The sequence below is a fragment of the Dromiciops gliroides genome, chromosome X (assembly GCF_019393635.1).
Source record: "Dromiciops gliroides isolate mDroGli1 chromosome X, mDroGli1.pri, whole genome shotgun sequence".
Lineage (NCBI taxonomy): Eukaryota > Metazoa > Chordata > Mammalia > Microbiotheria > Microbiotheriidae > Dromiciops > Dromiciops gliroides.
Window position 1 is genome coordinate 23,305,740 of NC_057867.1, and position 14,923 is coordinate 23,320,662.

Below are 14,923 nucleotides of genomic sequence, written 5' to 3' on the forward strand. Positions count from 1 at the left end.
TCTTCAACTGTACACTCAGCCCATGCTATGCTATTGACCCTTAGAGCTGGCAAGCTGGGCCTGTCTTTCCTTTCACTGCTAAACCCCTACAAAGAACAGCCCCTCTTGGCCTCTTTCCTCCCCACCCACTTCCTGATCACCCGTGTGATCTGGCTTCTGACCCCAGCACCCCAGCATGTTACCCTCTGTGAGCTTGGGGCCTTGTTTCAGGCCTGACCTCCTCCCCGATGCTCTGCTGCTCCCACCACGGGGGCCTTGCCTCTCCCAGCCAGGCTCTTGTCTTGTTTTCCTTGACACTATTCATCTATGAGGTCTCCCTCTCAGCCTCCTATGCTGGCTCATCCATCATGACCACCCCGCTCCCCAAGGTTGAGGAATCATGTGAAGATGTGCCCTGGGCCAGCTTCTGTGTTCTTTTGGTCCTCCCTCCAGCTGACATCATAGGTTTCCCTGAGGTCAATTACAGGGCAGCATGTGATGGTTCACCCTTATTCTTCCCATGTCACATAAGGCTTTGGAGGTATTTTCTTTTCTTTTTTTTTTTTTTTGGTGAGGCAATTGGGGTTAAGTGACTTGCCCAGGGTCACACAGCTAATAAGTGTCAAGTGTCTGAGGTCTGATTTGAACTCAGGTCCTCCTGACTCCAGGGCCAGTGCTTTATCCACTGCGCCACCTAGCTGCCCCTTTGGAGGTATTTTCTACCAAAACTCCTTGGAAGGAATGGGCTGCACCCCACCTCTCCACACTATGTGTCTTTCTGTCCCCCTTTGAGTCGCGTGACATCAAGAGGCTTTGGTGATGGTTGTATGGAACAATTCACAAGCAGGAAAGAGCTGCAGCAGGTTGGGATCACTGAAAGTCTCCGAGTGACCCCAGCCAACCTCTTCCTCGGATTGTGCAAGAGACACTAAGTTCACATGGAAGTAGCTGGAGAAAGCCCCATTTGTAGAAGATTCTCCCAACCCTGTGAACTCTGCACAAGACATCAAAGGCACAGCAGGGCAGCCATCTTGAAGGCCCATTAAGTCCATTGCTTGTTTTGTAAATCAGTAATTATTATTCATGAGTGACTGTGAAGGTGTCATAGGAATCCTAGCTCTCCAGCTTGAAGGGACCTCAGGCAATAGAATCCAAGCTTATTGTAAAGAGGAGGGAATTGAGGGCCAGGCAAGTGCCTTAGCAGCTTCAAGGGACCTCAAATCCCTTTATTGTACAGAGGAGGAAAGAGAGCTGGGCTTCTCAAACTTTTTCCACTTGCGACTCCTTTTCACCAAGACATTTTTACATGACCCAGGGTGTGTATGTGTATATATCTACATCTACATCCATCTCTATCATCTATCTGTCTGTCTGTCTATCTATCTATCTTTCTATCTATCTATCTTTCTATCTTTCTTTCTATCTATCTATCTATCCATCTTTCTATCTATGAATTTCCCTCTCAGGTCAGAAAATGGGCTGGCATGTATGCATACATATGTGTATTTATGTGTATGTGTGTATATGTGTGTGTGTAGAGAGGGGGGGGGTCGTTACCCATTCAGAAACCTTTTACTGTTGCCAAATTTTTTATGACCCCCACATTCAGTTACTCCATATGGGGTCTCAAGCCATAGTTTAAGAAGCTTTGAAGGGGCTGCTAGGTGGCGCAGTGGATAAAGCACCAGCCCTGGATTTAGGAGGACCTGAGTTCAAATCTAGCTTCAGACACTTGACACTTACTAGCTGTGTGACCCTGGGCAAGTCACTTAACCCTCATTGCCGTGCAAAAAAAGAAAGAAAGAAGGAAAGAAAGAAAGAAAGAAAGAAAGAAAGAAAGAAAGAAAGAAAGAAAGAAAGAAAGAAAGAAAGAAAGAAAGAAAGAAAGAAAGAAAGAAAGAAGGAAAGAAAGAAAGAAAGAAAGAAAGAAGGAAAGAAAGAAGCTTTGAAATAGAGGGCCAGGGAGGGGAAGGGATTTGTCCTGCTGCTTCTAACCTGTGTAACCTTCCCTGGGCCTTGGTTTCTTGATCTGTAAAATGAGGGCCTCTGAGGTGCCTGTCAGCTCTAGACCTAGAAGCCTGTGCTCCCTCCAGCTTCCAGGGTTTCCACTCAACAATATAATCTCCTTGAGGACAGGACCCATTTATTTCATTTTGGTATTGGTTTCTCCAGTTCTTGGCGCATAGTAGGTGACTAGTAAATGTTTATTGATTGATTTGAGGAGCCTGACCAGAATGTCTTCAATAGAAATGGAGAATCGGCTCCCTAGACACATGGAAGGCCCTTTGCTTGGGGACCATCACCATAACTCTGGCAGATAACGTGATTGAAGGCTCCTGACAGCCCATTTTTCCGGGCTTAGAGGGAAATTCATATAATCGTCATTCGTGGCTTCATTACCCTTCACCCATGGAGCCCTGTCCTCTCCCTGTTCACCTACTCAGCCAGCCACTGTCCCCAGCAACAGAGACTAGAGAAGAAAGAGAAGGAAAATAAAGCATTTCGGTAAAACCCAAAGCATCAACCAAGATGGCCAGAAGGAAGAATTCCCCAAACACTTATTAATCAATTGCTTACTATGGGTAAAGGCCTGTGCTTGGCTCGGTCTTGTCTGACGCCACAGATGCTAGAACAGGAAGTGCTGTGCCACCTCAGAACTTTCCCATTTACTTTTCAAAGTTGTGCGGGCACTTGGAGGATTCTCAGGAACATGGGCTGGCTGCTTCAGCCCCCTAGTGGCCTGACGGTGTGGATATCCCTTTAACAAGGAGTCACCCGACTGGGCTCTGTTTGATGTGAGGGTTGGAGCCCACACACATGCCCCTGGGCTTAAAGAGCTCTGGCAAGAGGCTGGAGATGGGGGCATCTAGTTTATACCCTCTACTGGAAAAGGAAACTTAAGGCATATGTCCTACTGACAGAAAGTTTCCAATGTGTTTCTTCATAGCAAAAGAAGAGAAGAGAAGAGAAGGAAATGTAGCATAATTACAATAGCCAAGCTTGGTCTCAAAGAAGACATTAACAAATGCATGGCTTTGCAAAGGTGAGGGGCTATGGGCATGGAACACTGCATACACAGTCAGATTCAATTGATATATGGGTTAAGTTTTTGTTGTTGTTGTTGTTGTTGTTTTTCAGGGCAATGGGGGTTAAGTGACTTGCCCAGGGTCACACAGCTAGTAAGTGTCAAGTGTCTGAGGCCGGATTTGAAGACAGGTTCTCCTGAATCCAGGGCCAGTGCTTTATCCACTGCGCCATCTAGCTGCCCCCATGGGTTAAGTTTTATAGAACTGTCTTTTTTCCCCAAACTCTTTTCTAATTTTTTGTTATAAGGGATGTCTTACAGTAGAGAGATGCCTTCGACAATGAAGGTATTATAAAAACAAAAGGTAAACTGAAATGTAAAATTAAATAAAAAATTAAATGGAAACATTATTAAAACGTTCTTGTTCATGAAGTACAACACATTGAATGTTCAGGAAATAACTTTAACACTGGACAAATGTGCTTGCTATGTATGAAATACCAGGGATTTCTCAAGAAGAAAGCACTGATTTTGAAATATTTCTGATTTCCCCATTGGCAGCAATGGAAAAAGTGAACCACCCAGAGAAGGATTCTCCCTCCCTGCCCCCACCCCCACCCCCATCAGCCATCCTACTCTAACCTCTTAGTCCTGCCCTAGTTGGGAACATGTGCTATACAAACTAACAAAGATGTTGCAGATGCTTGGGGGAGGGGGGGTTGTGATACTGAAGGCATGGCTGAAGACAAGGAAAAAGAAAAAAACTGTTCATTAGGTCAGAGACCTGGAGCCATTTTATAGATGGGGAAACTGAGGCCCAGGGAAGGGATTTGCCCAAGGTCATACATAAGATCCTAGATCTAGGGCTAGAAGTGACCTCAGAGGCCACCTAGTCCAACCTCTTCATTTTACTAAGGAGAAAACTGGGGCCCAGGAAGGGAAGTACCTTGCCCAGGGTCACATTGTGGCAGGGGTTAAGAATTTGAACCTGGGTCCTCTACCTCCAAAGTTAGCACCCTTTCTACTGCCTCTTTTTTTTTTTTGGTGAGGCAATTGGGGTTAAGTGACTTGCCCATTGCGGGGCAATTGGGGTTACGTGACTTGTCCAGGGTCACACAGCTAGTAAGTGTCAAGTGTCTGAGGCCGGATTTGAACTCAGGTCCTCCTGAATCCAGGGCCAGTGCTCTATCTACTGCACCACCTAGCTGCCCCTCTACTGCCTCTTAATATGTTCTCTTGGGGCACATGGGGTAAGGGTAGGGGAAGACAGGGGAGTATTTTCATGGTCAATCACACTTCTGGCCAAAATGGCTGCCAGCTCCCAAACACCTACTCTAGCAAAAAAAACTGAGATTCACCCAAGGCCGAAAAATGATCAAGAAATCCAATCAGATGCTCAATTGTGATAGACGTAGCTCTTCTCAGCAAGACAATTCCCAAGGACTCATGATGGAGAATGCTCTCCACATCCAGAAAAAAGAACTGTGGGTTCTGAATGCAGATTGAACCAGATTGTTTTCACTATTCTTTGTTTTTTCTTTCTCGTGGTTTTTCCCTTTTGTTCCGATTTTTCTTTCACGACATGACTAATGTGGAAATGTGTTGAACATGATTGTACCGTATAACCTATATCAGATTGCTTGCTGGCTTAGGGAGGGAGAGAGGGGAAAAATTTTGGATACAAAGACAGGGAAAAGCCAAGCCCTCTGTAGAAGAGACAACATGCAAATAACTGTGTGCCACTAGCTCTAGATGGGATCAACTAGAATTAAAAGGGGTGGGGTCAGGCTTCCGCTAGAAGGTGAGATTTGGGTGGGGCCTTGAAGAAAGCCAGGGAAGCCAGGAGGCAGGAAGGAAGAGGGAGAGTCTTCCAGGCATGGGGCCAACCAGGGGAGATGCCCAGAATCAGGAGATGGAGCATCATGCGGAAGCCATTGTATGAAGGGGTGGGGGGAGTGAGGTATGAGGACGATGGAAAGGTAGGAGGGGGGCTGAGTCATGAAGGGCCTTGAGTGCCAAACAGAGCATTCTATATTGGATCCTGGAGGCAACAGGGAGCCACGGGACTGGATAGTGGGGTGGGGGGAGGTGACATGGTCAGACTGGCCCTTTTAGAGGCTGAGTAGAGGATGGACTAGAGCGAGGAGGGAGACTGAGGCAGGCCAACACACCAACCAGCAGCCACTGCAATGGTCCAGGTGTGAGGTGATGAGGGTCTACACCAGGGTGATGACAGTGTCAGAGGAGAGAAGGGGGCACATTGGAGAGATGTCGTGAAGGTAAAATCAGCAGGATTTGGTAACAGACTAGATATGGAAGGATGAGAAAGTGAGGGGTTGAGGCTGTCACATAGGTCGTAGGCCCGGAAAATGGGAGGATGACGGACAGTGACAGGGATGTTTGGAAGGGATGAGGCTTAGAGGGGAAAGATACTGAGGTCAGTTTGGGACATGTTGAGTTTAAGACGTCTACCAGACATTCAGTTTGAGATATCTGCTAGGTGCTTGGAGATGTAAGACCAGAGGTCGGGAGAGAAGTGAGGGCTGGACAGACAAGTAGATGTGAGAATAATGAGCATAGAGATGATAACTGAATCCATGAGAGCTGTTGAGATGACCATGAGAAATAACATAGAGGGAGAAGAGGTACCAAGATAAGAGCCCTGGGGGACAATCAGAGTCAGTGGGCATGACTCGGAGGAAGATCCAGCAAAGAAGTCAGACGGGGAGGAAGAGAACCAGGAGAGAGTGGGATCATTAGAACCTGGAGAGATATGAGCACCCAGGAGAAGAGGGTGATGAACAGTGTCAAAGTCAGTGAAAAAAGTACATGAAAAGGGGGCAGCTAGGTGGTGCAGTGGATAAAGCACTGGCCCTGGATTCAGGAGGACCTGAGTTCAAATCCAGCCTCAGATACTTGACACTTACTAGCCGTGTGACCCTGGGCAAGTCACTTAACCCCCATTGCCCCGCCCAAAAAAATGTACATGAAAAGTAAGCCCAAGGACACTAGGAAAGGGGGCCACCAGAAGAGCTTCCCAGCATGATCAGCAATGGGCTGGAGATACATGGAGCCTACATGGCCCTGGGTCTGGGTGGGGAATTGGGAAGTCCCAGGGATTGGCAGTGGCCAATGGTGTATTTGTCATGGCTTCTATAACCAGAGCTCAGAGTTCCTGGCCTTGGGCTGTCCTAGTGAGATGCTATAGAGGGTGTTGAACATCCAGTGCTCTGAACCTCAGTGATCCAGAGGGCCAACCTCACATGGCAGAGGTCAGTGTAGAAAACCTGGGGGTCCAGAGCATGACCAGCAGGGCTGATCACCCTGCCTACAAGTCCAGTGGGGTAGTGGAGCCTGGTATGTGAATATAATGGAATAATATTGCTCCACTAGAAATGAAAACACATTTTCTGAGAAAGTGTCTGGGTGGTATGAGCTGACACAGAAGTGAACGGAACCAGGGGAAAAATTTCTACAAGGACAGCAACACTGTAATGAACAACTCTGAGAGACCTAAGAACTCGGACTGAAACAGTGATCAGCTGTGTCCCGGGAGAACATCTTATCACCTCCCGATATGCAGCTCATGGACACAAGATGCAGGGGCCTATTTTTGGACCTAGCCAATGGGTGGATTTGTTTTGCTTGGCTCTGTTTCTTGGCTGGGTTTTTTCCCCTTTCTCTCGATTTTTAATGGGGGGGGGCAGGGAGGATAGAGGAGAATTAGCAGTAGTAAGGCTAAACAAAAGGTGGCCATAAAAACTGCTCCTCAGCCTCCATTGCTAGATCTTTGTCTAGGTCACATCCACCAAAGTTGGGTATCCCCCAAAGCTCTGTACTGGGTATTCTCCCTCTAAACCAGGGCTTCTTAAATTTTTGCCACTTGTGACCCTTTTTTACCCAAGAAATTTTTATGCAACATCGGGTATATAGGTGTGTGTGTATGTGTGTGTGTGTGTGTATATATATATATAATATATATATACACACACACACACACATTGGTTATTGCACGTTCAGATACCTTTTACTGTCGTCAAATTTTTCATGACCCCCACATTCATCTACTCAACCCCATATGGGGTCTTCGACTCAATCCAGTTTAAGAAGCTTTGCTCTACACCATGTCTCTTTGGTGACATCATGAGCTCCCAAGGGTTCAATTATCAACTCTCTGTAGATGATTCTCAGAAGGCCAAATCAAGCCCTAACCTCTCTGCTAAACTCCAGTCGGGCAGCACTAATCATCTTTTGGACACCTCAGAAAGGCCATCCTCCAGCCATCTCAAACTCGACATGTCTAAAACAGCCCCCATCATCTTCCCAACTTCCTGATTGCTGGCTAACATGATGCCATCCTTCCAGCCACCCAGGGTCCACCATCTCACTGTCATCTTGGACTCCTCACACTCTCTTACCTCCCATGTCCAATCTGTTGCCACCCATTCGTTGTCTTTTCTACCTTCACAGCACCTCTCGGAGATGTCCCCTTCTCTCCTCTGGCCTGGTGCGGACGCCCTTCTGTGGACTCTCCCCTGCCTCCTCATGTCTCTCCACTCCAATTCAACTGCCAAAGGGATTTTCCCAAAGGGCAAATCTGACTGTGTCATCCTTCTTACTCAACACACTCAAGTGGCTCCCTATTATCTACAGGATCAAAGAGCAAATCCTCAATTTGAATTTACACCTCTTCCCATCTTGGCCCCCTCTTGTCTTTCGGGTCTTCTTCCACCTGGCTCCCTCCCACATACTCTGATCCTGTGACACCAGTGTCCTGGCTGGTCTGTGAACACATTGCTGCAGGCGTACCTCCGAGCCTCAAATCCCAGCATGCTCGAGGCCTGCCCCCCACAGCTAGTCCCATCCCTCTGAGGTCACCTCCCATTTGCACTGTGGACATGTATCCAGTCTGTGATGAGCTGTCTGCAAGTTGTGTGCTCCTTGGAGGCGGCTCCCAGGCTTTTGCCTTTCTCGGGATCCTTAGTAAGGGAGCTAACACCCAGGAAGTGCTTCTGAGATGCTTGTTGACTGACAGAGAGAGAGCAGAAGGAAGTTCAGGAGGAAGCAAAGACGAGCAGGACAGTTTTGAAAGTGACGTGTGGAATTTATTGCATCCTTTTTTTTGGAAAAAGCAAGCAAGAAGAAATGGAGATTTGCAGTCTCACGGGGCGGCCTCTCTCACGGTTCGGCCCGGCATATAGAAACGCTCCTTTTTGGTGTTTAGGTTCTGAATTTAAAGCTTTTTTTTTAAGTGGCCAACAGCATGCAGGGTACTTAGCAAGGGGTGCCTTTGGCATGACAAGCTAAGCATCAGCTGGAATAGGGAAAAGTCTTCCTAGATTCTGAGAGCTCCAGAGACATAACCTTTAGGCAGCCTCGTGTTAGGCCCAGCTTTTCTGCTTGGGAGGCGTGTGGTCCGGGGACATGTGCCCATTGCATCTAGCACTCCAGTGGATCTGAGAGGAGCAGGGCAGAGCCCTGCCTTGTTTGTTGTGAGAAACAGGGTAGCTGAAGCCTCCTGATTGAGGGGGGAGGGAAAGGGGAAGAGGAGGAGGAGGAAGAAGAGAAGGGGTATGAAGGGGAAAGGGAAGGGGGGACAGGGAGGAGGGGGAGAGGGGAAAGGAGGAGGGGGGAATGGAGGAGGAAAAGGAGGAAGAGAAGGGGAACAAGGAGGGGGATGAGGGAGGAAAGGAGGAGAGGAAATAGGGAAGAGGAAGAGGGGGAGGAGGGGGAGGAGGGGGAAAAGGGGGGAGGGGGACAGGGAGGAGGAAGGGAGGAGGGGGAGAGGGGAAAGGAGGAGGGGGAATGGAGGAGAAAAAGGAGGAAGAAAAGGGGGACAAGGAGGGGCATGAGTGGGGAAAGGAGGAGAGGAAATGGTGAGGAGGAAGAGGAGGGATGAGGAGGGAAAGGGACAGGAAAGAGGAAGAGGGGGGATGAAGGGGGAGAGGGGGAAGGGAAGAAGTGGGAAAAGAGGAAGAAGACAGGGGAATGAAAGGAGAAAGAGGAAAATGGGGAGGAAGAAAGGAGGAGAGGAAGCGGCAGAGGGTGAAGAGGGAGAGAAGAGGGAAATGGGAGAAGAGGAGGAAAAGAATAAGAGAGAGAGAGAAAGAGGAGACAAAGAATGGGGGAAGGGAGGAGAAGAGGGGGGAAAGAGTGGGGGGGAAAGAGATAATTTTTATTTAAAAGTTATAGTGAGCATTTTGATTTTTCTTTTAAAATTTCAAAGTTACCAGGAGCATACACACAATAAGTATGACAACAGCAATGAAAGAACAAATCTCAGCCAAAATTCGGGGCTGCCCCTGCCCTGTGCCTCCCCCCACACACCCCTGGCCTCCCCCACAACTTCCCCTTCTGGCCTGTTTCACTTTTGCCTCTGCATCCCCAGGCCCAGCACCGTGTCTGGCACACTGTCCAGACTTGTCAAATGAGACTGAACAAACCTGGCCCTTGAGCAGAGTGGAGAAAATGAACCTCCTTGTGTCTCTGCAGAGCTGGGGACTATGGGTGTGGAACAGTGCATACACACCAGCAGATACAACTGCCGCATTGGTTAGTTTTGCGGGGCTGGTTTTTCCCCCTCCTACTTTGTTATTCCTTGTTACAAGGGATGTCTCGCTGGGACCGGGAAAGGCAGGGCATATATTCAGAAATAAAAGGCATCCATACATTTTTTTCCAAGCTCCCAGAAGAGCATCATGGGGGCCAAGGATATGAGACTGCTCTGGCTTTTCTGAGTGTGTCTGAGGGGTTGTGCCGTATCTCAGCCTCTGGTGGGTTGGGTCTCTGGGCCAGGGACCAAGGGCACCCTCCTCCACTCCTGTCCTGGCTGAGGGAAGGCCTCACACAACATTTCTAGTGTCCTAACTAAAGAACAGGCCTCCCTAGACCCCCTGCACTCCCCATCCTTCACTCTCTAACCTGCTGAAAACAAAATGTATTTTTGGAAGAACTGAGATTTCACTTCAATTTGGGTTTCTTTGACACAGAGAGTATGTACGTATACATAGGTGGAGGTTCTGGGGGAGTGATGAGGCCTGGTGATTCCACAGCCTCTCGAAATGAGCCCTAAACCCACATGAGAAGAGACACTGTGGATTCAAATCAATAACAATACTAATAACTAGCATTTATGAATCACTTTAAGGTCTTCGAAGCATTTTACCAATATTATCTCACTTAATTCTCAACTAAGGTAAGGTAAGGCAGGTGCTACTATCAATTAAGCCCATTTCATAGATGAGGAAATGGAGGCTGAGACACAAAGTGCTAGGAAGTGTCTGAGGCCAGATTGGGGCTCAGGTAATCCAGCCCTGAGGCCTAGCACTGGCCACCCGGATCTTGATAGTAATGAGTTCTAAACAATCTAATCACCGCTTCTAAGTAGAAGGAAAAATAATTGTGCAGCAGCAGAAAGATCACTGGCTCTGGAATCGGAGGGCCTAGGCTCAAGTCCTACCTTTGACACTATCTTTGTGACCTTGGGCAAGTCCCTTCCGTGTGTCTCAGTTTCCTCCTCTGTAAATGAGGGGGTTGGACTAGCTTATCCCTGAGAGCCTTTCCAGTTTTACTTCTGGAATCCTAGGTGTGAGCTGGGACAAGTGCCTTCCTCAACCTGGGCCTCTGTTTCTCCCTCTGTAAAATGAGGGGGTGGGCCTGAGGGCCCTTGCAGCTCAATCTACGATGCTATGGGATAAAGGCAGCAGGGACAGAGCACAGGTTTCTAGCGTCAGTTCCGACAATGTCTTGGTTTCTCAATCATTGAATTTTCATGCCTCAGTTTTCTGCAAATCTTGGAACACTGCTTAGTCTCAAAGGCTGAACTGGCTTTCTCCTGACCAAGGCCAACCCTTCCCCTTGTACCCTTGACCAAGTTCTTTTTGTACTTATCTCATCCCTCAGCTAGATTTGAATCTCTGAGGGCTTTCTGGGCCTCAATTTTGATTTCTTTGTCAAATGAGAGGTTGGACCCTCCCAGCTTGAAATCTGTGACGCTGTGAGCGTCCAAGGCCAGCTCCTCCTCCTCCTGTACATACAACGTGGCAAGAAACAAATTGCACCATTCATCACAGGCCCTGGGGCTCCAATCTCACCTGGATGGCTTTGGCCAAGTCATTTCAGTTCTCCGGGCTTCAATTTCCTCCTCTGTAAAATGGAGGCTTTGGACTAGGTGACCTCCCAATGTCTTTCCAGCTCTAACTCTCTATTATCCTCTGTGTATTTTGTGTGTCTGTGTGGACATGCACATATATACAAGTTATCTCCCCCCTTTAGAATGTAAGCTCTCTGAGGACAAGGATTGCTTCACTTTTGTGTCTGGCACATAGACAACCGCTTGTTGATAGGCTGGTTGATAATGCTTTATCTCTATCCCTTTGGGCCTATCATAGTGCCTTTTGTATCATAATGAGTAGTTGTGGAATCAAAGGGGTTAGGAAAGGACTTTGGGGAATGAATACCAAACCCTGACAAATAAAGGTGAAATGTTAAAGCTTTAACCAGAACCCATTAAATGTGCCAAGATATGAGGAAGAAGAAAGATGTCTTGTTACCTGAGCATTCGGTACAGGTCCCGAGGTGTCATTCCACCACCATTATCAGGACAGGTAGAAGCTCATTCTTGACCCCCTCGACTTCTATGCAGAGCATGTGGGCCGATCCCCTGGCATCTGTGGCATTGTCTGCAAAAGACAGGAAACTCTGAGACAAGATGCCAGTCTCAGCTGTCCCTTCACACACTTATTCAGACCTCTCCCTGGCATTTGCCTAAATCGCTGGGTGTATGAAAGATGCAAAGGGTTACACTAAGGAAGTAGCTATCTGAACCAGTGCTTAGCACAGTGCCTGGCATATAGTAGGTGCTTAATAAATGGTTACCAACTGGATATTTACTATTCAGTATTCTTCTCAGATGATCAGGATTTGCTCCTTCTTCTAAGACAGGGAATTCTCAACCCGAGGTATGTGTTCTTCCAGGGAGGAGACAGGGAATGAGTGGCAAAAAATTCTATTATTCTTCTGAGATTAATCAGTCTATTGTATATTTTAATGCACATGCATGGGAAACTCTAGAATTTATTTCCTTTCATACCAAACAGAAGGTATGGGAAAGTTTTCTGAAAAGCAAATGGCATATTAGACCAAAGGAGGTTGGGAAACTTCTGTCCCAAGAGAAAGGAATCAAGGCCAACTCTTATCTCACAGCTCCCTGGCCTTGATTTCCTTCTGCTGCTCTATACTTTTTTCTTGGGTGACCTCATTTATTCCGCCACTCTGAGGATTTTCAAGTCCACTTCATTATCACCAGTCTTCTCACTTGCTCTCTGCATAGATTTCTTTTCTGACACCAAGTGCTACTTGACACTAACTCAAATGAGTTCATCTCGCCACTGTGAGTCTCTTAACCTACTCTTCATCATCTCGTGTTTTGTCAGCCCTTGATGACTCTTTGCCTTTACTGGGCTGTGGCTCATCATTTGCTGGCATTGCTTCAGATGTGGGGCCGGTGGAAAGTTGGGAAATGAGCTGCCTAAAGGACAGCTGTGAAGAGGGACAAGGGCTGGGGGGCAGGGGCAGCCAAGAGACCCTAAGAAGACTCGATGGATTGTGTGTGGTCAGGTGGCAGGGCAACTATGAAACCCATTTGTGCATTTCATTTAGTCACCAGGCGTGCTCCCTCCTGGAAAAAATCCATTCTGGGGGTGGGGTCGGTCACTTTCCTAAGGCCCCAAACACTTGGATTTTTCTTCCCTCTTACTGCCTGACTCGGCCATTTCACTGATGCACCTTTGGGAAAAGGATGCCGGTGAGCAAAGGTAAAAACAATTTGGCTATAATCGATCCTATGTTGTCTTATTTCACCTTAGACAAATCTCATTTTCAATAGGAAAAATGATCATTTCTTCTGCTTAAACAAGATCTTTGTTAAGATCGTCATCTCGATCATAGTCTAGGAGGAGTTGGGACAGAAGGAAATCTGAGATTCACTCCTTTTAAGTCAGAGCCATTTAATTGCCTCTTCTGACCCTAAGACAGACAGCAGTCCAGCATAGAAATTGAGTAAGCACATCTCTTTTTAGGTCTGGTCTTCGCATTAGTCTGAGGAGTGAGGTCATCTATTCCAAAAACAGGAGGGGGAGTCCATAGCGTTGTCCAGCTTCCAAGGTAGCTTTCAACAAAGGGCTTACCTCTGAAATGGGAACTCTCAGACCACTGGACACCCCAAAAGGCGGAAAAAAACATCCCAAGTGGACACACACAATTTGGGGATTATCTATACACAGTCTAGGATAGGAACAACCAATCAGAGTTTAAGTTTCTCAAGGGGATGAAACTTTTAGACCTCTGGGTATGTTCATGACCTACCATTACACCCCATAGTTTGTCTAACGTCCCTAATGGCTGCATTGAAAAGGTAAGTAGGAGGGGGCAGCTAGGTGGTGCAGTAGATAGAGCACCAGCCCTGGAGTCAGGAGGACCTGAGTTCAAATTCGGCCTCAGACACTTGACACTTACTAGCTGTGTGAGCCTGGGCAAGTCACTTAAACCTCATTGCCCAACCAAAAAAGAAAAAAGAAAAAGAAAAGGTAAGTAGAAAAAAGCATGGGTGTGACCAGGTTATTCCTCTGCTCAACAAACTCCAGGGGTTCCCTATTACCTCCAAGAATCAAATCCTCTGTTTGGCATTTATAGCCCTTCACTACCTGACTCCATCAGGCCTACCATTCTAGCCTCATTATACATGACTCCAGTGGTCTCCAATTGTTTTTGTTCTTTGAATCAACTTCAACAATAACAACAAAAGTGTGGTGGATCCCTGGGGTGGGAGGTGCCTGTATAGATACAAAATATATTTGTAACACAATCAGGCAGTCACTTACAGCTTAAGGAGCCATTTAAAGAATATTCAGTGCAAAGCCCTTGGACCATCATTTGGACGCCCAGGGTTTGGAAACCACTATATTATTCCCTCTATACACTCTCTGCCTCTTATCCCTCACCTGTGACATCTCATCTTTTGTGTGCTATTGCTCATGTTGTCCCCCTTGACCGGAGAGTACTCTCCCTTTATCCCCCCCGCCCCCCCCCAATCCTAACACTAACCCTCTACGAATCCCTCCTTTCCTTTCCTTCTCAGCCCCAGGGCCACCTAGGAGAAAAGCTGTTCTCAATTTTTTGGACTCAGAACCTCTTTACACTTGGGGTGGGGGTGGGGGGGCAATGAGGGTTAAGTGACTTGTCCAGAGTCACACAGCTAGTTAAGTGTCGAGTGTCTGAGGCCGAATTTGAACTCAGGTCCTCCTGACTCCAGGGCCGGTGCTCTGTCCACTGCGCCACCTAGCTGTCCCTCACCTTTACACTCTTAAAAATAACTAAGGATGGGGCAGCTAGGTGGCGCAGTGGATAGAGCACCGGCCCTGGAGTCAGGAGGACCTGAGTTCAAATCCGGCCTCAGACACTCGACACTTACTAGCTGTGTGACCCTGGGCAAGTCACTTAACCCCAATTGCCTCGCTAAAAAAAAAAAATAAAATAACTAAGGATTCCCCTCCCGACAAAGAGCTTTTATTTATGTGAATCACACCTGTTGGTATTTGCCATATTAGAAATGAAAATGTCTTCCATTATCATGAAAATGGTTTTGCCCTCCTGTACCCCGGAAAAGTTCCGGGGCTCCGCAGGGATCCTTGTTCCACACTTTGGAACAGCTGTTCTAGCACAAGTCTTTCTTCGTGTCCCGTTCCTAGTGCCTTCCCTTCCCCCGCCCAAAAAACCCCTTGTATTTATTTGGCATATTCCACATATAAACCTTGTTTTTGACATGAAAATTCTCATTTGTATATAGGCTATATGTATATTAAAAATCCCACCTCCTACAAGAAGCCTCGGGCTTTCCCCCTTAATCCCAGTGCTTTCTCA

At 47.3% G+C, this 14,923-nt stretch overlaps 1 protein-coding gene across 3 annotated transcripts in view; it reads right to left on the bottom strand.

Moving 5' to 3' along the window:
• The window catches only part of MORC4 (MORC family CW-type zinc finger 4), a 46,523-nt gene that overhangs the window by 30,445 nt on the left and 1,155 nt on the right, over positions 1-14,923 (bottom strand). For all 3 annotated transcript variants that reach the window (XM_043974876.1, XM_043974877.1, XM_043974875.1), the window contains exon 2: positions 11,557-11,685. The gene's annotated coding sequence lies outside the window, so the exon portion shown is untranslated. The remainder of the gene's footprint in view (positions 1-11,556; positions 11,686-14,923) is intronic.